Source organism: Amblyraja radiata, chromosome 23 (assembly GCF_010909765.2).
Source record: "Amblyraja radiata isolate CabotCenter1 chromosome 23, sAmbRad1.1.pri, whole genome shotgun sequence".
NCBI classification, from domain to species: domain Eukaryota; kingdom Metazoa; phylum Chordata; class Chondrichthyes; order Rajiformes; family Rajidae; genus Amblyraja; species Amblyraja radiata.
Genome location: NC_045978.1, coordinates 21,347,126 through 21,374,298, shown reverse-complemented (window position 1 = coordinate 21,374,298; position 27,173 = coordinate 21,347,126). Strand labels below are relative to the sequence as shown.

At 46.6% G+C, this 27,173-nt stretch overlaps 1 protein-coding gene across 2 annotated transcripts in view; it reads left to right on the top strand.

Moving 5' to 3' along the window:
• The first annotated feature begins 6,383 nt into the window (after positions 1–6,383).
• Positions 6,384–27,173, top strand: part of raly (RALY heterogeneous nuclear ribonucleoprotein) — a 50,828-nt gene continuing 30,038 nt past the window's right edge. The window contains exon 1 of one of the 2 annotated variants that reach the window (XM_033041735.1): positions 6,384–6,786. The gene's annotated coding sequence lies outside the window, so the exon portion shown is untranslated. The remainder of the gene's footprint in view (positions 6,787–27,173) is intronic. The other variant, XM_033041734.1, reaches the window with a different exon arrangement.

Sequence of the window (27,173 nt, the reverse complement as noted above, 5' to 3'; positions counted from 1 at the left end):
CGGTTGCTAAACACTTTAACTTCCCCCTCCCATACCCACACTGAGCTTTTTGTCCTGGACTTCCTCTATTGTCAGAGTGAGACCCAGCGCAAATTGGAAGAACAGCACCTTATATTTTGCTTGGGCAGCTTACATCCCAGCAGTATGAACATTGACTTCTCTAACTTCAAGTAACCCTAGCTCTCCCTTTCTCTCCATCCCCTCCCCCTTCCCAGTTCTCTGACCAGTCTTACAGTCTCTGACTACATTTTATCTCTGTTTGCCATGTTATTACATTCTCCTAACTAGCAATGATCTATTCTACATATTCCTTGATCTCCATTCCCTCTGTCTTGTTTTCACACCTTTCACTTCTTTATCTATACATGTCCTTATCTATGTACCTTCCACTCCCCCGACATCAGTCTGAAGAAGGGTCTCGACCTGAAATGTCACCCATTCCTTTCCTCCAGAGTTGCTGCCTGTCCCGCTGAGTTACTCCAGCATTTTGTGTCTATCATTGATTTAAACCAGCATCTGCAGTTCCTTCGTACAAATAGCCTGGGTTGCACTGGAAACTTTGGGTGCTGTTTTGTTTTTGCACTATATTGGCTTTTTAATTTTTTGGACTTTTTAAAAATTAGTTTATTATATTATCAATTGCGTACTGTGTTTACAAACTTGTTGTGTTGCCGCAAGTAAGAATGTCATTGTTCTGTTTCTGTATATACGACAATAAAACGCTCCTTTGCTCCATAGATCCTTCACTCCATAAATGCTGCCTCACCTGCTGAGTTTCTCCAGCATTTTTGTCTACAATAAAACACTTGCCTCTTGACTTTCCTTTCTATCAGTTGGAAATATGCAATGTGCCAGGCAACATCCGTGAAAGGTGAAACAGAGTCATTTTGCCTATTCTGGTGAAATGTTTTCTTTACTTTTCCCTCCATCAATGCTGCCTGACAGCATGGAAATAGGCCCTTCGGCCCACCGAGTCTATGCCAACCATTGATCACCTGATCACACTAGTTTTATGTTATCCTACTTTCTCACCCTCCCTCTGCATTAGGGACAATTTACAGAAGCCAAATAACCTACTACCCCGCTCGTCTGGAATGTGAGATGAAAGCGGAGCACCTGGAGAAAACCCACACAGTCACAGAGAGAACATGCAAACTCCACAAACAGTCAGCACGTGAAGTCAGAATATTACCCGGGTCTCTGGTGTTGTGAGACAGCGGTTCTACCCACTGCACCACTGTGCCGACTTTAAATTGTGGATCAGCACCTTTTATACCGCAATAAAGGCACCGTGCTGCTGGATAGTACTGTGGTAACGCCTCCATCAGTGTCCCCGCTGAGAGTACATTGATGGGACAGTTTGCTGAACTGCATCCTACCTGTGTAAAACACACATCAGTCACCCTTCACATCGCCAGGTAGCTGAGGATGTTGTTCTGGTTTAAGTTTATGTTCATTATTGTCATGTGTATCGAGGTACTGTGAAATGCTTTGTTTTGCATCCTATCCTTCCAGATCAGATAACAGAACATGGAACCATATGGCCCTTTGGCCCACAATGTCTGTGTCGAACACAATGGCAAGACCATCACTTATCTGCCTGCACATAACCCATACAATACAATACAATACAATACAATTCAATTTATTGTCATTTGGACCCCTTGAGGTCCAAACGAAATGTCGTTTCTGCAGCCATACATTACAAACAAATAGACCCAAGACACAACATAATTTACATAAACATCCATCACATTGCTGTGATGGAAGGCCAAAAAAACTTATCTCTCCACTGCACTCTCCCCCCCGATGTCAGAGTCAAAGTCAAAGCCCCCGGCGGGCGATGGCGAATTGTCCCGCGGGCATTAAAGCCACGCGGGGTGATGCAAGGTCGCACACCGGGTCTTGGTGTTAGAGCCCCCGGCGGGCGCTCGTAGTCCCGCAGCCATTCCCAGCCGCGCGGGGCGGTGATGTAAAGCCCCGCTCCAGGAGCTCTTCAACCCCGCAACTCGGGCGGGAGAAGTCGCCGTTGCGGAAGCCCCGAAAAGCGGTCTCCCCCCAGGGACCCGCGGGCTCCCGGTGTCGTCGTCCGCCAAACCCGCAGTTGCAGCCACCGAATCTCCGGGGGTCCATATCCCTCCATTCCCTGCATATAACCATGTGCCGATCCAAAAGTGAATGAATGATACTTTATTGTGACATGTGACAAGTCACAGTGAGATTCTTTGTTTTGCATTCCCAAGGTATGCAAAGAGTCGCCACATATAGGGTGCCAACAAAGTTACAAGGCAGACAAAAATGCTGGAGAAACTCAGCGGGTGAGGCAGCATCTATGGAGCCAAGGAAATAGGCAACGTTTCGGGTCGAGACCCTTCTTCAGACTGATGTGGGGGTGGGGGGGGGGAGGGGCGGGAAGAAGAAAGGAAGAGGCGGAGACAGTGGGCTGTGGGAGAGCTGGGAAGTTGGAGGGGAAAGAGGGAGAAAGCAGGGACTACCTGAAATTGGATGTCAATGTTCATACAGGGGTGTAAACAAAGTTACAAAGTATTCCATTTGAACACAAAGTCACAACATTACTAATGTATCTGCTGCCACCACCACCCCTGGCAGCACTTATCACCATCTGTGTAAATAACTTGTCCCATTTATCTTCTTTTATAATACTCAACCTGACACGTAACCTGTTCCATTTTTCCAGAGATACTGCCTGACCCGCTGAGTTACTCCCAACATTTAGTGTCTGTCTTCCATTTAAAAACCAGCATCTCTACACATGAATACAATCAAGATAGAGCAAAGAGGAAGATACAGAATGCAGAATATTGTTCTCAGCATTGTAGCGCATCAAGTAACTCCTGCATTCCCTCCTCTCCCCTCTTTCCCTTCTCCCCACTCTAGTCGTCCGACCAGTTCCACTGTTCGCATCCTCTTATCCTTGTTATCACACCTTCCCCAGCCAACAATGGGCCATTGTGGGCTTCACCCTTTCTGAGGTCACCTGTTGCCGGCTCTGATTTGCTCTGGCCTTTCCTCGCAGCCTGTTTATTACCCCCCCCCCCACCCCCCTCCCCCTCACCTCCTTCTCCCACCTCTGCTTTCTGCCTCAAGAAGGGTTCCGACCCAAAATGTCACCTATTCTTTATCTCCAGAGATTCTTTATCTCTTTATCCCCCACTGAGTTACTATTTTGCGTCTATCTATTGTAGCACATCAAGTCCAATGTCCGCCATCGGGGTAGAGGTGAATTGGACAGTACCCCAGCTTATGGAAGGGCTGTTCAGAAGCCTGATAACAGAGGGGAAGAAGCTGCAATTGCACTGTGACAGTTTGGGTGGAAGTGAAGCTATTTAAATCCAAAAACAGCAGAGAATGTTGTTAGATTTGAAGGTCGCAGGCTGAGTGTGAAAATCACACAACAGCAAACAGATTGCTTGAGGAACATGAAATTCAAGCGGGCACCTCGGACAAGAACCCTGTTTACAGCAGTCGTGCACTGGAGGTCCAAATTAAAGGCAGCCTCTAAATGAAATAGGGTGAGAGGGCATAGATTATTTTGTATCACGTGTAATTCAATCTTCCTTTTGATGTCACAGATGTTGTCCTTGACGTTATATTCTCAGCATCATGCTGGTAATGGAGACAACAATGTTCTTTTTAGAAATTTGCTCTTGAGATATGTTTATTTCCGTCTACATTGTCCTTGAGAAACAAGTGCTCAATTGCCTTCTTTAGCCATCGCTGTGCAACAACGGACCTGACTCAAACCAACTATAAACTTCTGCGGACTGTCTTCAGTTGCACTAAGGACCATGGACTTTTGTATTGTGTTAATAATGTTATAGTAATAATATTAACATTGATTTTTTTTGTTGATTATATATTGTCTGTTTGCACTAGTATGTTAATATTAACTTATCAAACTTTTGTTTATTATATTATCTGTTCAAATAATGTTAATAATATTTTTAATAATATTAAATGAGATTTTGTTATATATGATGTTTCCACAATAATATAATAATAATAATGTTTTCAATTGTTTGTTTCTTATATATTATCTGTATGTATTGTGTTTACAGGCCTCTTATGCTGATGGAACAGACCCTTCGACCCACCCTGTCCACACCAACTATTGACCACCTGCTGACACTAGTTCTATGTTATCCCACTTTCTCATGCGCTCCCTACACGCTAGGGGGCAATTTACAGAGAGCCCATTAACCTACAAACTCGCACATCTTTGGGATGTGGGAGGAAACCAGAGCAACTGGAGGAAACCCATGCAGTCACAGAGAGAGCGTGCAAACTCCACACGGAGAGCAGCCAAGATCAGGATCGAACACGGGGGGTCTCTGGCGCTGTGAGGTGGCGGATCTACCAGCTGCGCCACTGTGCCCCGAATAAACATTCTTCATTCTCGATATTTGAAAGATCACCAACATAAAGCACTAACCCTGTCTCCATCTCCACGACTGTACTCCAAATGTTATACAGCACCAGACCCCGTCCCCACCAGTAATGTACCCCAGTATTATAAAGGGACAGACCCATCCTCTCCAGTACTGTACCCCAGTATTATAAAGGGACAGACCCATCCTCTCCAGTACTGCACCCAAGTATTATAGAGCAACAGAACCCGTCCCCACCAGTACTGTACCCCAGTATTATAAAGGGACAGACCCGTCCCCTCCAGTACTACACCCTGGTGTTATACAGCAACAGACCCATCCCCACCTGTACTGTATCCCAATGGTATATAGTGACAGCCTCCATGGAAGGAAGCAAAGGGTGATAGTCGAAGGTTGCTTCTCAGACTGGAGGCCTGTGACTCGTGGTGTGCCTCAGCCTCAGGGTTCGGTGCTGAGCCCGTTACTGTCTGTCATCTACATCAATGATTTGGATGAGAACATACAGGACAAGATTAGCATGTTTGCTGATGATGCAAAAGTGCAGATAGTGAAGATGGTTGTGAACGTTTGCAGCAGGATCTGGATCGATTGGCCAGGTGGGCTGAGGAATGGTATTTAATACATGGGTATGATGGAATTTAATACAGAGAAGTGTGAGGTGTTGCATTTTGGGATGTCTATCAAGGGCAGGGCATACACAGTGAATGGTGGGCCTCTGGGGAGTGCAGTAGAGCAGAGGGATCTAGGAGTGCAGGTTCATGGTTCCTTGAAGGTCGAGTCGCAGGTAGATAAAGTGGTCAGAAAAGCTTTTGGCACATCGGCCTTCATCAGTCAGAGTATAGAAGTTGGGAGGTCTTGTTGCAGTTGTAAAAGATGTTGGTGTGACCGCATTTAGGATAATGTGTTCAGTTCTGGGCACCATGTTATAGGAAAGATATTGTCAAGCTTGAAAGGATTCAGAGAAGATTTACGAGGATGTTGCCAGGACTAGAGGGTGTGATCTATAGGGAGAGATTGAGTAGGCCTGGTCTCTATCACTTGGAGCGCAGGAGGATGAGGGGTGATCTTATAGCGTACAAAATTATGAGAGGAATAGATCAGGGAGGATGCACAGAGTCTCTTGCCCAGAGTAGGGGAATCTAGGACCAGAGGACATAGGTTCAAGGTGAAGGGGAAAAGATTTAATAGGCATCTGAGGGGTAACTTTTTCACACAAAGGGTGGTGGGTGTATGGAACAAGCTGCCAGAGGAGGTAGTTGAGGCTGGGACTATCCCAACGTTTAAGAAACAGTTAGACAGGTACATGGATAGGACAGGTTTGGAGGGATATGGACCAAGCGCAGGCAAGTGGGACTAGTGTAGCTGGGACATGTTGGCCGGTGTGAGCAAGATAGGCCGAAGGGCCTGTTTCCACACTATATCACTCTATGACCTATCCCCACCAGTACTGTACCCCACCCAGTGTTATACAACGACAGACCCGTCCCCACCAGTACTGTCCCCAGTGTTAGATGTAAAAAGGGAGCAAATAAATTAGAAAGAAAACACTTAAAAATAACTTGATTCTCTCTCTCTTCCTGCACTGACCAAATCTTTGACCTGAAACTAAACATCGCTCTCTACAGATGCTGCCCGACCTGCTGAGTGTTTCTGTTGGTATTGCAGATTTTCAGCACCTGCAGTTTATTTTATTTGAACAATTCCTGTTCTCTGGGTGGCCACATGAATCATTAATGACAAGAATCAGATGCAAGTCAAAACCCAGGGACATCAAATATTAAACGTGCCTGCCCTGTGTGCGGGGATGGGTTGGGACTCCGGGTGGATGCTTGTACAGGGATGCAGGGGCGAGGATTTCATTTATTTTTAATAAAGAATATGCATTTTAAAGGTGAGGGGGAATGTGCAGCTGTTGAAAATCTGTCTCCACTCATTCTTCCACCCCCCTACCCTGGGATTGGGGATTAACTGTGATCCAGGAAGCTTCCACTAGTGGAGAGGGAAGAGAGGTTTGGTTGGTGGTGTTGCCTGGTCTCCGCGCTCCACAACCCACAGCTCCAACCCGTAGACTGGCCAGAGAGAGGGGGCAGCAAGACAGAGAGCTCTCTGCTTGCGGGCTTGCAGTGGCTGGGGAGCGGGGCGTGTGTCGGAGCCGACCCCACTCACCCCTGCGACTGCGGTGGAGAGTGCTGGGACTCAGTGGAATTGGCTGCGTTGTTCCTTCCGCCTACAACCAGTCTCTCTCTCTCTCTCCCTCTCTCTCTTTCTTATTCTCTCTCTCTCTCTTTCTCTCTCTCCCCCTCTCTCTTACCTCCTCTCCCTAGCCCTCTCCCTCTCCCTGACGTTTTTTAACTCCTGAATTTTTCTTGCCTCTCTGGTGAGTAGTTTTTTTTAACTGTCTCTCGACGTTTTGATTTTTAAAGCAGGGGAAATACCCAGCTTTTGATTTTTTTTTAATTGCATTGAATATATATTTAGATAGGGGGGTAGATGAACAGGCTGTGTGTAAAAGGGGAGTTCTTGTATTGCACTAGAACCTGGTGTGAATCTTTGTGTGTGTGAGAGACAGGAATAGGATCAACGAATCTGGACTATTAATGTTACATTTATAAATGAAGTATATTCTTGCACACATTCATGGCTGCACACACACAGACTGGCGTCAAGATTTTTATGCATCTTTAATCAATTTTGCTTTTTTTTTCTCTCTCTCTTTTTAGAACATATATGTTAAATCAGCACTAGTTGTTTGCTGTTAAATCAGCACAGCATTTTAATCAGGGATTCCGTTCCCCCCCTACTCCCCCCACTAGCTTTCCCCTCTAACATAACCCATCACTGAAGCAATTGTTTGAATGTCTTTTTAACCAAATGTAATTTTATTGTTTCGAATCTTGTACATTTTTTCCTTGCCTTTCTGGAAGAAAGTTTGTCAGTTTCTCCCGGTTAATCGCGTTTTGGTGACCGATTTCTCTCTCTCTCTCTCTCTCTGTTTTTCGATGGTGGGGGTATTATCTCCCTAAGATAGATGATGTGTGAGAGATGGCTTTTATTAACATAGCCCAGTTTGCGATTAGGTATCGGTAGGTTTTGCAAATAAATACAAATCTTATCAAAACCAACTCCTCACTGGTACTTAGTAAACAATTGTATATAAATAAATTAAAACGGGCTTGAGTGTTTATAGAGTTATGCAGCACTGAAACAGGCCCTTCGGCACAACTTGCCCATACCGACCAACATGTCCCATCTACACTAGTCCCGCCTGCGTTTGGCCCATATCCCTCTAAACCAGTCCTATCCATGTGCCTTCCATGGATAGGTACACCCTATCCATGTACCTGTCTAAATGCTTCTTAAACGTTGTGATAGTACCAGCCTCAACTACCTCCTCCGACAGCGCGTTCCATACACCCATCACCCTTTGTGTTTAAAAAAAGGCTACCTCTTGGGTTTCTATTAAATCATTCCTCCCTCGCCTTAAACCTCTATCCTCTGGTTCTCGATTCCCTGACTCTGGGCAAGTGACTGTGCATTTACCTTGAGAGGTCAGGTAAAAGTATAGACAGGCGTTGGAGACATAACCAGCAATGTGAAATTGTTGTATTCAATTCGACTTCAATGCAAACAACTTTAGAATGAGTCTGAAGAAGGGATCCAACCTGTAAGGTCACCGTCCATGTTCTCCAGCGATGCCGTCTGACCCACTGAGTTACTCCAGCACTTTGTGTTCTTTTGTGTATTAACCAGCATCTGCAGTTCCTGGTTTCTAAGCATTAAAATATCATACTTTCAACTTACTCCTAAGAATTTTATGGTGATTATTTTAATTATCTTGAGATTTTTAAATGTTGAAGGAACTTTTTAACGATTTCTGCCCGTGTGCAAGAATTTTTTTTTTTTTTAAATAATTGTTGCTGTACATGGTGTATCAAAGTATGGTGCAGGTAGTTTAGGGGTGACCCGGTGGCACAGCGGGTAGAGCTGCTACTTTATAGCGCAAAGACCCGGGTTCGATCCTGACTACAGGTGCTGTTTGTACAATCTCCCTGTGACCTCGTGGGTTTTCTGGTTTCCTTCCACACTCCAAAGACGTCTGTTTTTTTAGGTTAATTGGCTTTGGTAAAAATTGTCCCTAATGTGTAGGGGGCGATCGCTACTCGGTGGGCTGAAGGGCCTGTTTCCACGCTGTATCTCAAGGCACCAATATGGCAAGGGATGTCAGAGTAAGTCACATAGAAATACGAGGAACAGCACCTCATATTTCGCTTGAGCAGCTTACAACCCAGTGGTATGAGTATTGATTTCTCTTGCTTCCCCTCCCTCCCCCTAGTCAACGTGCTGAGTTTCTCTGTTTGTATCATTCAATATCATCTTCCCCACCACCAACAATGGACCATTGTGGGCTCCACCTATCCTTGATCACCGTTGCTTTTTACAGGCCTTTCATTCATTTGGTCTGTGTACCTTCTATATCTCTTGTTTCCCTCTCCCCTGACTCTCAGTCTGAAGAAGGGTCTCGACCCTAAACGTCACCTGTTCTGTCTCTCCAGAGTTGCTGCCTGACCCGCTGAATTACTCCAGCATATTGTGTCTATCAAGTGATATTCTTCTGTCTTTTGGGGACTTTGGGATTGGCAGCGAGGAGGAGGATGTATTCCAGTAAAATCACCTCTTAACACAACAGCCACTCTGCCCCAACCCTGGGTATATTGTATATCCTCCCCCATCTCTGGTCTCAGTCTCAATCTCCCACACAATGACTGTATGAGCATCAGGCCTGGTTACCGTGGCTGTTGCTATGGGTTAGCCTGCCGGTTTGATGTTGCCATGGGTAACAGCATTTAGTTATCCATTCACACAGCGCGGCACTCCCATCGTGCGGCACGCTGACTAATGTGATTGAACGTAGCACTAGAACAGTACAGCACAGGAACGGGCCCTTCGGCCCACAATGTTCATGCTGAACATGATGCCCAGACCATCTCCCATCTGCCTGAACGTGATCCATATCCCTCCATTCCCCGCACTTCCATGCAGCTATCTAAATGCCTCTTGAATGTCACTATCGTATCTGCCTCCACCACCACCCTGGCAGCACATTCCAACACTGTGTGTGTGTGTGTGTGTGTGTGTGTGTGTGTGTGTGTGTGTGTGTGTGTGTGTGTAAAAAACCCCAACTTGCTCCGCACTTCTCCTTTTAACTTTGCGCCTCTCTCCTTAAAGTCATGCCCTCTAGTATTTGATTTTTCCAACCTAGGAAAATGTTCTGAATGTCTACTCCATCTATGCCTCGTGTAACTTTATGTACTTCTATCAGATCTTCCACAACTTCTGCCGTTCCTGAGAAAACAATCCAAGTCTGTCCAACTCTTCTGCTCTCCCCTCTCTATAAGCCCCACTTTTTTCCAAATAACGTATCTTTACACTCTCTCTGTTCCACTTTACACATGTGAGGGTGTGCCTGTACTTTGTGTAGTGCTTAGTACAGTACAGCTCAGGAACAGGCCCTTTGGCCCACTTTGCTTATGCTGAACATGATGGCAAGGTAAATTAACCTTCGCTGCCTTAACCTGATCCATATCCTCCCATTCCTTTTGTATCTTTGTACCTATTTAAACACTAATATCTGCCTCCGCCACCAGCCTTGGCAGCGTGTCCCAGGCTCCCACTACTCTGTGTAAATGAAAAACAACTTGCTGCACGCATCTCCATTAAACTTTGCCCCTCCAACCTTAAAGCTCTGCCCTCTAGTCATAGTCATCGAGTCATACAGGGCGGAAACAGGCCCTTTGGCCCAACTTGCCCACACCAACGAACATGCCACAATTACACTAGTCCCACCCGCCTGCATTTGGCCCATACCCCTCTAAACCTGTCCTTTCCCTGTACCTGTCTAAATGTTTCTTAAACATTGTGATAGTACCTGCCTTCCATAAACCTACCACCCTATGTGTGAAAACATTAACCCTTAAGTTCCTATTAAATCTTTCCCCCCCTCACATTAATCTTTGACATTTCCACCCTGGTTGATAAAGATTCTGACTGTCCACCCTATTTATGCTTTTCATAATTTTATATACTTCTATAAGTCTCCTCTCAGCTTCCAGCATTCCAGAGAAAACAGTCCAAGTATGTCCAATCCCTCCTTGCAGCTAATACCCCCCCTAATCTGGGCAACATTCTAGTAATCCACGTCTGCACCATTTACAAAGCCTCCTCGTCCTTACTGTAATGGGGCAACCAGAACTGCATGCAATACTACAAATTGTGTATTTTGTGTGTGTCTGTTCCTCAGTGAAAAGATTCTTCACCTTGCATGTAGGCCCCCATCGCTCTGTGGATCTCTACTCTGGAAATGATTAATTGAATGAAAGGTACAGCATGGGAACAGGTCCTTCGGCCCACCGAATCCACGCTGACCATCGATCACCTGTTTACACTAGTTCTATGTTATCCCACTTTCTCCTCCACTCCCCCTAAAACACTAGGGGCAATTTACAGAGGCCAATTAACCTACAAACGTGCATGTCTTTGAGATGTGGGAGGAAACTGGAGTACCTGGAGAAAACCCACACGGTCACAGGGAGAACACACAAATTCAGCAAAATTCAGCAAAAACAGCACCCGAGGTCAGGATCAAAGCCAGGTGTCTGTGGTTGTGAGGCCCTGGCTCCACCAACTGTGCTATTGTGCCGCCCTTCTTCCGTCTGCTATTACTTTGGGTTTGACTTTGGACCACAAAGGCACAGAGTCTTTTGCTAAACGCACAGTCTTTTGCCCAGAGTAGGGGAATGGAGAACCAGAGGGAACAGGTTTATGGTGAGGGAGGAAAGATTTAATGGGAACCCAAGGGGTAACTTTTGTACACAAAGGGTGGTGGGTGTATGGAATGAGCTGCTGGAGGAGGTAGTTGAGGCAAGTACTATCGCAACGTTTATGAAACATTTGGACAGGTACATGACAGGACAAGTGTAGAGGGATATGGGTCAAACACAGGCATGTGGGCAGGTGTAGATGAGGCAGGTGTAGATAAGTCTGAAGAAGGGTTTCGGCCCGAAACTTTGCCTATTTCCTTCGCTCCATAGATGCTGCTGCTCCCGCTGAGTTTCTCCAGCATTTTTGTGTACTGTAGATGAGGCATGTTTGGTCGGTGTGGGCAAGTTGGGCCGAAGGGCCTTGAAGCTTGAAAGTGAGAGAGGTTCTCCCTGGTCAGTGGGTCTGACAGGCTGGATAACTGGCAACTGCACTGCACACACATTGCCAAAATAATGCCAACGATTTAACAATTGCTTCTCCCCATTGAATATTTGTCTGTTCTGGATTCAGCTCTTGATGAGATGTGGGTTTATCAGCTGTGTTGGAAGGAATTCCTGGAAGGTCTCCAGTATTTTTTTTAGTTGATAAACTGGTAGACTTTAGAGATACAGCATGGAAACAGGCCCTTCAGCCCACCGAGTCCACACCGACCAGCAATCATCCCGTACGCTAACACTATCTTACACACCTAGGGACAATTTTACCAAAGCCAATTAACCTGCAAACCTGCACGTCTTTGGAGCGTGGGAGGAAACCGGAGCACCCGGAGAAAGTTCATGCGGCCACATCGAGAATTTACAAACTCCGTACAGACAGCACCCGTAGTCAGGATTGGACCTGGGTCTCTGGCGCTGTAAGGCAGCAACTCTACCACTCCTTTCTGCCGGTAGATAGCAAGGAAATGAGGGGAAAAAACAGCCACGCAATCTTCTTTAGCACCTCAGTAAATTTTCCGTGGCTTTTTCACAGCGGGATCTGGGAGGCTCCTGGTAGAACTTAAGGGTGAATCGTGGATCTTGTTTCCACATCGGGAACTCAGCGGATCAGGCAGCGTCTCTGGAGAACAGCATTAGGCGATGCTTCGGATCAGGACCTTACTTCAGGCTACCTGTCTGAAGAAGAGTCCCGACCAGACACGCCACCTATCCCTGTTCTCCAGAGTTGCTGCCTGACCCGCAGAGTTACTCCAGCACTTTGTGTCTTTTCATCTATTAAACCTGTATCTGTAGTTCCTTGTATCTCACTGTCTTTGTGTTTAGGTTTATTATTGTCATATTGTACAGTGAAAAGTTTGTTTAGCATGCTATGCAATCCAATCAGATAGTACTAGGCATGCCAAACTCAAGTGCTGTAACTAGAGTGAAGGGGACAGTATGTGAATGCAGAACAAGACTAAAGGGATTGACCACCACAAACTTGTATGGGTTTAAAGGAAGATTGCAGATGGAAGGCAGCTGGGGAACCTGAACTTGGAGAAACTACAGAGAGATTTGCAGGCAGCCATTTGGCCCATCGTATCTGGCCCTAGCCCAGCTCCCAGTCGATTTGTGTTGTAGATTACACCTCGTGTACATCCACGTTCTCTCTTTCTGTTCTAGACCACCACCAGTCGCTGAGGGAAATTATTTATGCCATCTTTAATCGCCTGAGAGTTTGGCAAAGCCAATTCAGGCAGGAGTTGGCCTGGCATTGGTGGGTCTTCAAGCATGGCTGATCCATCTTTCCCTCTCAACCCCATTCTCCTGCCTTTTCCCCATAAAACATGACGCCAATACTAATTGAGAATTGGTCAGTCTCCGAATAGGATAGGTTTGTAGTGGTATGGGCCAAACCCGGTCAGGTGGGACGGGTGTAGATGGGGCATCATGGTTGGCATGGACAAGCTGGGCCGAAGGGCCTGTTTCTGTGCTGTATATGACAACATTTCCAGCCGTCTTCACTTATAACCCTGGTTCCTGAAGGAATGGATTAGCATTCTATTATGTTGTGCGATGCAGGGATTGGTGGCATGGTCACCATTCCATGTCCGTCCCCAATCGCTCCTCACTCAAGGAGTTGCCTTGGCCAAGAGGAGAATCAAGAGTCAGCCACATTGCCAATGTTTCCACCGACAGAGGATTAGTGAGGCAGATGGGCTTCCTCTACAATCTAATCGTTCACAGTCACCATTCCCTTTTAAATCTAGAGCTCTGATAACTCTCCATCTGGTATGGTGGTGGATTTGAACCCAGACCTGTGACTGCTGTTTCAATAACTTTGTCTTTTGCACAATTGGTCAGGAACAGTGGATAATAGGTGTTTTAACTTGAGCAACTCAGCAGGTCAGGCAGCATCTGTGGAGGGAATGGACAGGCGGCGTTTCAGGACGGGTCCCTTCTTCAGACTGATTGTAGTCGGGGAGAGAAACGGTATAGATGCTGGAATCTTCTGTACCTCACAAAGTGTTGCAAAACAAAGAGAAGTACAGAAAAAGAAATAAAGTGCTGGAGTAACTCAGCAGGTCAAGCAGCATCTCTGCAGAGCATTGGTAGGTGACGTTTTGATTAAGGACCCTTCTTCAGACAGATTCTGGTTGGGGGGGAGGATGCTGGAAGAGGTGTGGGCGGGTGTATTGGTGAGTGATAGGTGGATACAGGTGAGGGGGGGGTGGGGGAGGTGTTTGATTGGCAGATGATTGGACAAAGGCCAGAGATGGAAAAACAAAAAATGTGCGGGATGGAGATAAGGGTAGAAGAGGAGCAAATAGTGAAGCCAGAGGAAGGAATATATAGGGGAGGGGGAAGGTGGACAAATGGATGTGCATCCACGTGGAAGACAGGGCAGGGGGAGAGAGGTAGGGGAGAAGGGGGAGTTTAAAAAAAAAAATTCAAATCGGCAACTAACTGGATGGGAGTGTTTGGAGTATTGGCAGTTTCCCTAGATCTTTCCCCATTTACCTCATTCTTTCCTATCTCCCTCCGACCCCCGACCCCCCCTCCCCTTTTCCCCTTCCACCTGCTATTCCTCCCTCTGGCATTACATTTCACTCCTCTTCTCTTATCTCAGAGTCAGTGGCGGACTGGGTCTAAAAATATTGGTTGCCAGGAGACAAAGGGGGCCCACTTCATCAGGGGCCCACTTCACTTCATCAGGGGCCCACTTCACTTCATCAGGGGCCCACTTCACTTCATCAGGGGCCCACTTGTCATCGGGCAAGCTGACACCCTGGCCAGTCCGCCACTGCTCAGAGTCATACACCACGGAAACAGGCCCTTCGGTCAACATGTCCATGCTGTCCAAAGTGACCCACTTAAGCAAAGCTATCCTATCCATGCACCTGTCCAAATGACTTAAATGTTGTGATAGTACTTGCCTCAACTACCTCCTGCGACAGCTCATTCCCTATAACTACCACCAAATGAGTAAAATTTAAAAAATGTCCCTCGAGTTCTTGATTCCCCTACTCTGGGTAGAGCACTCTTCTTCTGATGCCCTTTTCTCTCTCATTTCCCCTGTAACCCTTGTCACTTACTCCACTCATCTGCCAATCACCTCCCAGCCTGTGTCCACCTATCACTTGCCCCAACCTCTCTCTCCCAGCTATCTGTTCCCCAGAGTCTAAAAAATGGTTCCGATCTGAGACGTTCAAAGGTTTCTTTATGATCACGTGTACCAGGGTACAGTGAATATTTTTTTTTGCATGCAGCTCAACAAGACTATGACCATACATGATACACCCCCCAGTTAGTACATAATCTACAGAATAGCCCACTGAGTCTAGATGCAAGAGGCACCAGTTTGGCAGCATTTTACATCCCAGCTGCAGCTGGCCACTAAGTCGTCTGTCCATTCCCTCCACAGATGCAGCCTGACCCGCTGAGTTCCTCCAGCACTTTGTGTTTTCCTCAAGATTTCAGCACCTACAGTTCCTTGAGCCTGAGTATAGACACAAGATGCTGGAGTAACTCAGCGGGTCCGGCGGCATCTCTGGAGAAAAGGAATATGTGATATTTCGGGTCGAGACCCTTCATCAGACTGAAAGATAGAGAAGACCCGATACATCACGTTCCTTCTCTCCAGAGATGCTGCCTGACCCGCTGAGTTACTCCAGCACTTTGTGCCTATCTCCTCTATAAACCAGCATCTGCAGTTCCTTCCTACACATTTTGTCAGTTCCTTGAGCCTGCGTGGATTTCAAGTGTTGAGGGGGAGATTTCACAAATCCTTGTCTCTTGATGCGATGACTGTAAATGTAAACTTGTCCTCTGAATTTATAACACCTCACCAGTTGATTTCTGAGGAAATGCATAAAGTGTGCCTGTAAAATGCTGCTGGCGAGATTAGTGTTGCAGCCTCATGTCAGGTGCATGGCATGCTTGATCAGCTCGCAATAACAACGGCGTACATTATTCATCCCTCACTCCCAACTCTCTCCTGTTTACTTGAGGAAGCAGGACTGAGGGCTGGGACAAGCCCCAATAACTGATCCATACTTTAGTTTAGAGATACAGCATGGAAACTGGCCCTTCGGCCCACTGAGTCTGCAGCGACCAACGATCACCTCGCACTATCGCTAGCACTATCCCATACACAATGGACAATTTATAATCTTTACCGAAGCCAATTAACCTACAGACCTGTACATCTTTGGAGTGTGGGAGGAAACCGAAGCACCTGGAGCAAAGCCATGCGGTCATGGGGAGAATGTACAAACTCCGTACAGGCAGCACCCATATTAAGGATTGAACTCAGGTCGCTGGCATTGTAAGGCAGCAACTCTACCGCTGCGCCACTGTGCTGCAGCCAGAGAGAGGTGCAGGGAGTGGAATGGGCAGCACAGTGGCGCTGCAGCGAAGCTGAGTCATAAATAAGTACAAGAGAAGAGTGCAACAATCTCCGGGTTGCCAACCAGTTCAACCCCCTTTCACGTTTCCACACGGACCTTTCTGTCCTGGGCCGCCTCCATTACCAGAGTGAGGGCACATGCACATTGGAGGAACAGAACCTCATATTTTGCTTGGATAGCTTTCAACCCAGTGGTATGAACATTGAATTCTCTAATTTTAAGTAACTTCATCTGACACTCCCCTCCGCACTCCTTCCTTGCCACCCTCCTTCACCCAGTTCAGCAGTTCTCCACATTGTTTCTCTTGAGATCACACCTTCCCTGGCCAACAATGGACCTACCAAGCCAAGCACCGCTCTGACTGAGGTCATCTGTGGCCGACCCAGATTGGTCCTGGTCTTTTCACCCCCCCCCCCCCCCCCCCCCCACCTCCCGACTTTCAGCCTGAAGAAGAGTTCTGACCCAAAACGTCACCCATCCTTTTTCTCCCCAGAGGTGTCTGACCCACTGAGTTACTCCAGCACTTTGTGTCTATCAGTATAATGTAGGAATAGTAGGGAATCAAGCACCAGAGGACATCGGTTTAAGGTGAGACTGGAAAGATTTAATAGGAATCTGAATTTTTCACAGAGAGGGTTGTGGGTGTATGGAATGAGCTGCCATAGGAGATAGTTGAGGCAGGTTCTATAACAACATTTAAAAACATTTGGACAGGTACATGGATAGGAACAATTTAGAGGGATATGGGCCGAACATGGGCAGGCAGGACTAGCTTAGATGGGACATCTTGGTTAGCACGGACGAGTTGGGCCGAAGGACTTGTTTCCATGCTATATGGACAGAGCAGAGAACTGGTAAATATGAATGCTTTAGGTGCTAATGCTTTGTGAAAGTTTTGTGAAGTGGTCAAATTTATCGTCATTTGCACAAGTGCGGTGAGGTACAGGTACAATGAACATCTTGCTTGCAGCAGCATCACAGACACAGCATAGTTTATTGTCACGTGTACGTAGGTACAATGAAAACCTTTTTGTTGTGTGCTATCCAGTTTAGTGCAAGATAAAGTCCGATTAAAGATAGTATGAGGGTCTCCAATGAGGTAGATGGGAGCTCAGGACCGCACTCTGGTTGTTGATGGGATGGTTCATTTGTCTGATAACAGCTGGGAGGAAACTATCCCTGAATCTGGAGGTGTGTGTTTTCACACTTCTGTACCTTTTGCCTAATGGGAGAGGGAATGACCACAGTGCGACTGGTCCTCGATTATGCTGGTGGCCTTGCCGTGGCAGCATGAAGTGTAGATGGAGACAATGAAAGGGAGGATGGATTGTGTGATGTGCTGGGTTGCATCCACAGCTCTCTGCAATTTCTTGCGATCTTGGATGGAGCTGTTCCCAACCCATGCTGTGATGGATCCTGATAAAATGCTTTCTAGGGCGCATCTGTAGACGTTGGTGCGGACTTGCTGAACTTCCTAATCCTTCCAAGGAAGACGCAGACAATAGTTAACGATTTATCACTGATATCCACCCCAGTGCAGGGTCTACAGCACAAGGGAAGATCGCTGTGGAATGATGCAGGCCGATTGTAATTCCAGGCAAGGCAATAGGAAGTTTCAGGTGTAAATTGGAATATTCCTGGCATTGGAGATCGGGGCCAGCTCACAAACCCGATCCCACAGCTGCAAGGAACAGCAGAAGAAGCAGCGTGGCCGGAAACAAGAACAAGAGTTCACTAAACATGACATCAATCATCTCCTTAAGTACTAATTAACCTAGACTCATCATTTGTCGTGGTCACTTAACTGCCATTGGCAATCGGTAACCTTTCAAGAAACACTGCAGCTGTCTAAAACCAAGGTCAGGCCGCATTTGCAGTAATGCATGCAATTCCAGTCGCCCCTTCACAGAGGATGTGGAGGCTTTGGAGAGGATGCAGAGGAGGTTTACCAGAATGATGGCTGGATTAGAGAGTTAGCTACCAGGAGAGGTTGGACAAACTTGGATCGTTTTCTCTGGAATGCCAGAGGCTGAGGGGAGACCTGACAGAAGTATATAAAATTATGAGAGGCTTAGAGAGGGGAGTGCAAAAGAGGTTTATCAGGATATACAGCACAAGAGACTACAGTTGCTGGAATCATGAGCACATTATTTTACTGTCAGGATTAGATGTCTGGATTAGAGGGCATTAGCTATAAAGACAGCTTTGGTTTGCATTCCCTGCATTGTCAGAGATTGAGGGGAGACCTGATAGTAATACAGAGAGGGTACACAAAATTGCTGGGGAAACTCAGCGGGTGCAGCAGCATCTATGGAGCGAAGGAAATAGGCGACGTTTCGGGCCGAAACCCTTCTTCAGACTTGTAATACAGAGATATTCTTGTAATTTGTAGGCATAGATAGGGTATGCAGTCAGACTGTCATAGATAGGGTATGCAGTCAGTCAGTCAGATACTGCATGGAAACATGCCCTTCGGCCCATCGAGTCCACGTCCGACCAACGATCACCCGTTCACACTAGTCCTATGTTATCCCACTTTCTCATTCACTTCCTAAACCAGGAAAGGTTGTCCTGGGTGGCATGTCTTGTCCTGGGTGGCAGTCATGGTTCCATTATGTGCAGGTGACATTACCATTGAGTAAGTCGAGGTGATACAGACCGATTTAGACTTTCTCCGGCACCAAAAATAATCTAAATTTGACCTTAGTTTGGACTCACTGAAGCTTAAAGATATCCTTGTAACTGTAGGACATTGTGGGGTTGTGTGAGCAGTGTTATTTAATTTGTTTAAGAAAGAACTGCAGATGCTGGAAAATCGAAGGTACACAAAAATGCTGGAGAAACTCAGCGGGTGCAGCAGCATCTATGGAGCGAAGGAGATAGGCAACGTTTCGGCCCGAAACGTTACCTATCTCCTTCGCTCCATAGATGCTGCTGCACCCGCTGAGTTTCTCCAGCATTGTTGAGTACCTGTTATTTAATTTGTGTTTCTCTGCTGCTGGTAGTGGGAATAACAGCTACAGGGGCCCATTTCTAAAGCTATAGGAATCAAAAGCAGTTGCATAATTTGGTAACAAATCTCCTCACATGGAGCACCAAGCACAGTACTGATTACACGAACCACAAGGAAACTGGCCCTTCACCCCATCAAGTCCACACCGACTATCAGGAGCCCATGAACACTAATATAACACCAATCCCATTCTATGTTACCCGCTTTACCTGAAAGTGGTGACACAAGTAGATGGTAGAGTGGTCAATAAGGCGTTTGGTAGAATCTGAGGCAGGGTTACTCCAGCACTTTGTGTCTGTCTTAGGCATATGGTATGCTTGCCTTCATTCATTGGGGCATTGAGTATAAGAGTCAGGAAGTCATGATGCAACTCTATAAGACTTTGGTCGGGCCGCATCTGGAGTATTGCGTGCGGTTCTGCTCGCCCCTTTACACAAATGATGTGGAGGCTTTGGAGAGGGTGCAGAGTTATCAATATGATGACTGGATTAGAGGATATTAGCTACAGTGAGATGTTGTACAGACTTGGTTTGTTTTCTCTGGAATGCCAGAGGTTCACAGGAGACATAGTAAAATAATGAGAGGCATAGATAGGGTAGACAGTCAGAACCTTTTCCACAGGGTGGAAATATCATAGCTTTAAAGTGAGAGAGGAAACATTTAAAGGATATATGCAGAGCAAGCGTTTGTGCACAGAGGGCAGTGGGGGGTTGGAATGAGCTGCCAGGGATGGTGGTGGCGGCAGGTACAATAGTGGTGTTTGAGATGCATTTAGATAGACACATGGATATGCAGGGGATGGAGGGATTTGGATCATGTGCAGGCAGAGGAGATTAGTTTATTACTTGGCATCATGTTCGACACGGGCTTTGTGGGCCGAAGGGCCTGTTTCTGCGCTGTACTGTTCTATGTTCTGTGTATTTGAAGGAAAAGCTGGTCAGGGGACCAACACTGGTCGTGAATGTGTTAAATTGCCAGGATGAAACCTGCCTGCCTTCTCTCCTGGGTAAGCGATTAACCAGTGACCTAATTGAGTTGCTTAAGATGATTAACATAGCTTGATACAGTAGATGGAGAGGAATGAGATCTGCTGGTGGGGGAGCACAGAACGAGGGCATGGACTATCATAGTGTCATCAGCAAAGAATGGAAAGAGCCGCCCTCCCCCCAGAGGCCCCTCACCCCCCAAAATAATCTGGTGCCGGGCGAAATAACATTCAAACATTGAAATTGCTGTTTAATAGTGACACAGCACAGAAACAGGCCCTTCAGCCCAACTCATCCATGCAGACCAGGATGCCCATTTAAGCTAGTCCCACCTGCCCATGTTTGGCCCATATCCTTCCAAACCTTTCCTATCCATGTCCCTGTCCAATCGATGTAGGCTCTGTTTTGTTTTGTACCTTCCCATACCTCTAGTTTCACCCTCCCTGAGTCTGGTGAAGGATCTCAACCCGAAATGTCACCGGAGCTGCTGCCCGACCCAATGAGTTACACCAGCATTTTGTATCTATCTACAGTTCCTTCCCAGCTGTTGTCTGTCAGGCAACTGAACCGTCTTCTCATCAGGCAGAGTGCTCTCCTAACCTCCCATCTAACCTCATTGGAGACCTTCGGCCTATCTGTAATCGGACTTTACAGGAGCGCTCTCGAGTTGTTGATAGGATGGTTCGGTTGCCTGATAACAGTTGGGAACAAACTGTCCCTGAATCTGGAGAAATGCCCGTGAATCTGTGGAATAATTCTGTGTTCAGTCACTTCCTGAATTTTGCCCCACCCTGAGGTCAGTTGCTAGGTAACCGAGCCATTGATAAAATGAATGGATACTAAAAAATGGAAGCAAAGAACATTGAAAATCTTCCTTCAATCAGAGTGATTTTGAATGGAATGCCGTTTAATACAGCTTAATTGGATTTGTAATTAAGATTTCATCCTTAATCACTAAATTGTAAATTATGTGGTTTGTACAAAGAGTGGGAGTGTGTTCCTAATGAGACGCTCTGTAATCAAATTGCTGGATCGAGTTGGCTTCCCATGGATCGAGAGACGGCGGCTCCTGCTTAACTCAGCATTCATTCTATCTGTGATCTATTGCTGCCATTAAGTTCTAAATTAACACATGGTTAAAGGCTTCACTATTAGTCCGAAAAAAGAAGGCTCCAATTTAATTTATTATCGACCATAGACATTGTAAAATAGCTGCAGCAATCCAGGACTTGGTTACTCTGTCTGTCTATCATTGTCTCCATCTCTTTCTCTCTCACTCTCACTTTCTGTCTGTCTGTATGTCTCTCTCTCTGTCTGAGAGGGACACACTGATCTGTTCTGTATTCATGCCTTCTATATTCTGTTGTGCTGAAGACAATTTCATTGTCCTATCTGGGACACATGACAATAAACTCTCTTGAATCTTGAATCTTGACTCTCTCTCTCTGTCTCTTCCTGTCTTTATCTCTTTCTCTGTCTCTGTATCTGTCTCTCTGTCTCTCTTTGGCCCTCTCTCTGTCTCTCTGTATCTCACTGTCTGCTTCTGTCTCTATTTGCTTCTGTCTCTGTCTCTGTCTCTGTCTCTGCCTCTGCCTCTGTCTCGCCTCTTTCTCTGTCTCTGTCTCCATCCCCTCGTCTCCCGTCTCTCTGTCTGTCTCTCCCGATCTCTGCATTGAGCTTCAGTGTTGCTCCAATGATCAGTGCATGTGGCAGTGTGCCGGGATGGTTTACAGGTTACAGCGCGTGCCTGAGTTTTACCTGACCGTGAACCTCTGCTTTCTTTGCCCGTGTAACAGCCGTGATTTCATGTCAGTGTAAACTCTTTGTATCTATTCCGATAATATTGCATACGTTATGTATTTATATTGATTGATTGAAAGATATAGCATAGAAACCGAAGACTGACACAAACAGCTGGAGTAAGTCAGCGTGTCAGGCAGCATCTCTGGGGAGAAGGAATAGGTGATGTTTCAGGTCAAGACCCTTCTTCAGACAATATTTCAAGTGCAGCCTCACCGACTCATGTACAACTGTAACATAATGTCCTAATGTCTCCACTCAATGCTCTGACTAATGAAGGCCAGTGTTTCAAACACATTCTTCACAACCTGTGTCACTTGGACAGAGTTTGAATAGGAAGGCATTGGGACAGGTACATGGATAGAAAAGGTTTAGAGAGATATGGGCCAAACACAGGCTGGTGGGACTAGCATACATGGGGCATCTTGGTTGGGCTGAAGGGCCTGTTTCTGTGTTATATTACTCTTTGTAGGGTTCAGATGCCTAAATGAGACTAGGCCAATATGGACAAGGTGTGCTGGAGGGCCTGTTTCTGTGATGTATAGCTCTATAACTTTAAAGCATTAATTGCCACTGCAAGGAGGATAGTTACGAGTAGGTCATGCTCAGCTAACTTGGCAGATGCATCAATAAGATTTAGTAGATGCCATCTACATAGATTCTCAGGTGATGTTTTATAAAGCCCCAGAAGAAATCTATGAGTTAGTGGCAAAGTGCATGGATGTTAGTTCAAATGGAGTAGGAAGAGAAAGATAGAAAATGAAATGCATCTTATAGGGGGGATTGAATAGAGGGGTACAAATAATGAGGGGTATAGATAAGGTGAATACACAGAATCTTTTACCCAGCGTAATGGAATCAAGAACCAATGGACATAGGTTTAAGGTGAGAGAGGAAAGATTTAACAGGAACCCGAGGTGCAATTCTTTCATACAAAGGGTGGTGGGCATACGGAAGAAGCTACCAGAGGAGGTAGTTGAGGCAGATACCATAACAGCATTTAAAAGACACTTGGATGGGTACATGGATAGGAAGGGTTTGGAGGGATATGGCAGGTGGGAAGTGTACATGGAGCATCTTGGTCGGCATGGACGAGTTTTGCCAAAGGGCCTGTTTCCAGAATGTATGACTGTCTCACACTAGGGGGAAATTTACAAAGGGTCAATTAACCTACAAACCTGCACGCCTTTGGGATGTGGGAGGAAACCAGAGCACCAGGAGGAAACCCACACCCACATGGTCACAGGGAGAATGTGTGAACTATGCACAGACAGCACTCAAAGTCAGGATTGAACCTGGGTCTCTGGCGCTGTAAGGCAACAGGTCTAACCACTGCACAGCCCTTTTTTAAGACAGATCTTAAACATCCTGCCCAATTTGTAAAGGTGTGAACCAATGAGTAATGCTGGAACAATTCTGGGTCTCATGTTATCCCGGCAGACATGGTTGACCCATACACCATGTGTGGTCAGTCATTTAGTTTAGTTTAGAGATAGAGCACGGAAACATCGGCTCACCGAGTCTATGCTGCCCAACGATCACCCCATACACTCGTGCCATCCTACATACTGAGGACAATTTACAACTTTACCGAAGCCAATTAACCAACAAACCTGCACGTCTTTGGAGTGTGGGAGGAAACTGGAGAAAACCCACGCTGTCACAGGGAGAAGGTACAGACTCCATACAGACAGCAGCCGTAGTCAGAGTTGAAGCGGGTCTCTGGTGCTGTGAGGCAGCAGATCTACTGTTGTGCCGTTTTGGTTGTGTGCCATTTTATGTGTACACCCACATATTGTTCGATAAAATATCTGTTTTAAAGAGTGATCTCTGCAGGATTTTGTTTTCCTGAGTTTAATTGACCCCTTCAATGGATGATTTGTCTGCAGTGGTGATTTGTAAATAACCTCTCTTATCTTGTGGGTGGGGTCAAGGAAAATGCATTCACGTCGCGGCCCTGTTTCCACCAGTCTGTCCACCACCAAAGCTCAAGGCGACATTGTATGCAGCTGCCGAGACTTGTGTTCAGCTCTGGCTGAACAATTTCGAATCTTGTAATGTGGACTCAACAAGAAGATCTCGTGGGTTGAAGCTGTCTGTTTGAGCTAACATTCTGACTCAACCATAAATGCTCCCATTAGTCAACATCATTTGTTGTCAGGGTTTGGCGAGCTGTGGCTTCTACATTTTTCGACAATGCTTTTGCTTGTTTGACTCTGAAGATCTGTGAAACCAAGTCCTCATTAAATGGTGGGATCAAGGCGCAGTGAAATAGCGCAGGGCTGTTTTATGTTGTTTCTTGTCTCCGGCGGTGCAGCGGTAGAGTTGCTGCCTCACAGCGCCAGAAACCCGGGTTTGATCCTGACTGCGGGTGCTGCCTGTACGGAGTTTTTATGCTCCCCCTGTGACTGTGTGGGTTTTCTCCGGGTGTTCCAGTTTCCTCCCACAATCCAAAGATGTACATTTGTAGGCTAATCGGCTTTTGTATAATTGTAATTAGCCCAAGGATAGGATAGTGTCTGTTAGGGCCTGTTTCCACATTGTATCTCTAAAGTCTCCATGGCCTCCATCTCCAGCCCTAATCCTACAACTCCATCCTCATCTTCCTGCCTCCCCTTGTGACAAGTCACAAGTTACAGGAGTGGAATTAGGCCATTCGGCCCATCGAATCCACTCCGCCATTTCAATCATGGCTGATATCTGCCCCCTAATCCCCTTTTCCTGCCTTCGCACCATAACCTGTGACACCCGTTCTTATCAAGAATTTGTCTATCTCAAAATATCCTTCAAAATATTCACTGACAGCCTCCACAGCCCTCTGTGGCAATGTTCCACAGATTAACTACCCTCTGACTAATCCTACTCCTCTCAACCCCCCTCATCCGACCGCATTGACTTCACACCAACATCTCTATTTCCTCAGGAGCTTGAGCTCTGCCCAAGACCGCAAGAAATGACAGAGTTGTAGATGTAGCCCAGCCCCATCACACAGGCCAGGCTCCCTGCCCACCGTCGACCCTGTCTACACTTCACGCTGCCTCGGTAAAGCAGCCGACAAAAATCAAAGACTTGTCCCACCCTGGTCATTCCTCCTTCTCCCCACTTCCATTGGGCAGAAGATACAGAAGCTTGAAAGCGCGCATCACCGGACTCAGGAACAACTTCTCCCCTCTATTATCAAGCTTCTGAATGGTCCTTCCATAACTGTTCGATTCACCTCTACCCCATTGTGGACATTGGGCTTTTTCATCCTTTAAAGGGGCGACCAGAACTGTGTGCAATAGTTCAGTTTATTTGAGAGATACAGCTTGTAAACAGGCCGACTGGCCAAGCAAGTCTTCGCCGACCAGCAATCACCTGAACGATAGCACTATCCGAGACACTACGGACAATTTGCAGAAGCCAATTAACCCTCAAACTTGCACGTCTTTGGAATGTGGAAGGAAACTGGAGCACCCGGAGAAAACCCACGCAGTCTCAGAGAGAAGGTACAACTGTGTATAGACAGCACCCGTGGTCAGGATTGAACCCAGGTTTGTGGCGCTGTAAGGCAGCAACTCCTCCACTGTGCGACTGTGCTGCCAAATGTGACCTGACGGAAGTCCTAGAATGCTGCATCATGACTTGAATCCAGGTTTGTCCAACATGTCCTTGTAGCTGATGCCCCCTAATGCAGGCTGAAGTATCCCAAGCACACCAGGGGTGTCCCCACTCCCTCACACGGACCGTGGAATAAAGGTAAAGTCTCTGAGTCCTCTCTCTGCCCCTGACACAAACAATGGGACAGTCACAGCCCACAGATGTAGGGCTGGAGCAGTAGATAGTAAATCACTGATAGCCTGGGAACGCTGGATAACAAGCATGCCAGGATCAAAGCTGATTCCGTTTGGAAGGTGAAGCATTTTAATTTGGCTTTATGCTGAGAAAAGGCATTGCAATGCGTGGTGATGCTTTGGGAAACGTATTAAGTTCTCTTCAGAAGATAAAACAGCACAGCACTGGAAAAGGCCCTTCAGCCCACAATGTCCGTGCTGAACTTAACGCCAAGTTAAACTGGAAAGGTACTGTTAAGGGACTGCAGATGTTGGCTTACCAAAAAAGGACACACAGTCCTGGAGGAACTCAGCGAGCCAGGCAGCATCTATGGAGAACATGGATACGTGATAATGAGTGATGTTTCAGGTTGCGATCCTTCTTCAAACTGATTCACAATGTGCGCTTCTTCTATCCTTATCTCACACGTTTATTTTTTCATGTCTGGCCTTTGTCCAGCCATCTGCCAATCACCCACCCCCGCACCCCCCCCCCCCTCCTCATCTGTATCCTATCATTCGCCAGGCTTTGTCCCGCCCCCCACCCCCACCCCCCCCCCCCCCCCCGCCACATTCAAAGTGAAGAAGGGTCGCGACCCAAAACATCACCTATCCATGTTCTCCAGAGATGTTTCTTGGCCCGCTGAGTTACTCCAGCACTGTCTTTTTTATTGCCAAGTTAAACTGATCTCCTCGGCTGCCAGTGATCCATATCACCATGGTGTGGTAAAGAATGGGTCAGGATTCTCCATGGTTAGTCACGGGGCTGGATGGTGTCTGGATATCCGTCCGTGAGGCAGCAAAGAGTTGAAAGTAGAGAACTCACTGAGTCCCATGTACCCAGCAAGATGGTCACAAACTCCATTGACCAATGTCCTCATCAGGTCTTGCCAAGCCATGGTGGACAACCAGGAGAGTTCAGAAGGAGCGGCACAGTGGCCGACCGGTAAAGTTACTGTAGATCTGGGATCCATCCTGACTACAGGTGCTGGCTCTACGAACTTTGTATGTTCTCCCCCGTGACCACGTGGGTTTTCTCCGGGTGCTCCAGTTTCCTCCCATACTCCAAAGACGTGTAGGTTTGTAGGTTAATTGGCTTCTGGAAATTGTCCCTAGTGTGTAGGGTAATGTTAGTGTAGGTTGAGTTTGGTCGGCACAGACTTGGTGGGCCGAAGGGCCTGTTTCCATGCTGTATCGCTAAAGTCTAAAGGCAGGCACTTCCACCTTCCAGCGATACAAGTGATAAAGAAGGCACAGTGTGCTTGCCATCATCAGTCGGGCATTGAGTATAAGAGTCAGGAAGTCATGATGCATCTTTATAAGACTTTGGTTAGGCTGCATTTGGAGCATTTTGTGCAGTTCTGGTCGCCCCATTACAGAAAGGATGTGGAGGCTTTGGAGAGGAGATTTACCATAATTCTGCCTGGATTGGAGAGGAAAGGTGGGACAAACCTGGATTGCTTTCCCTGAAATGTCTCTGAGATCTGGTAGAAATATATAAAATTATGA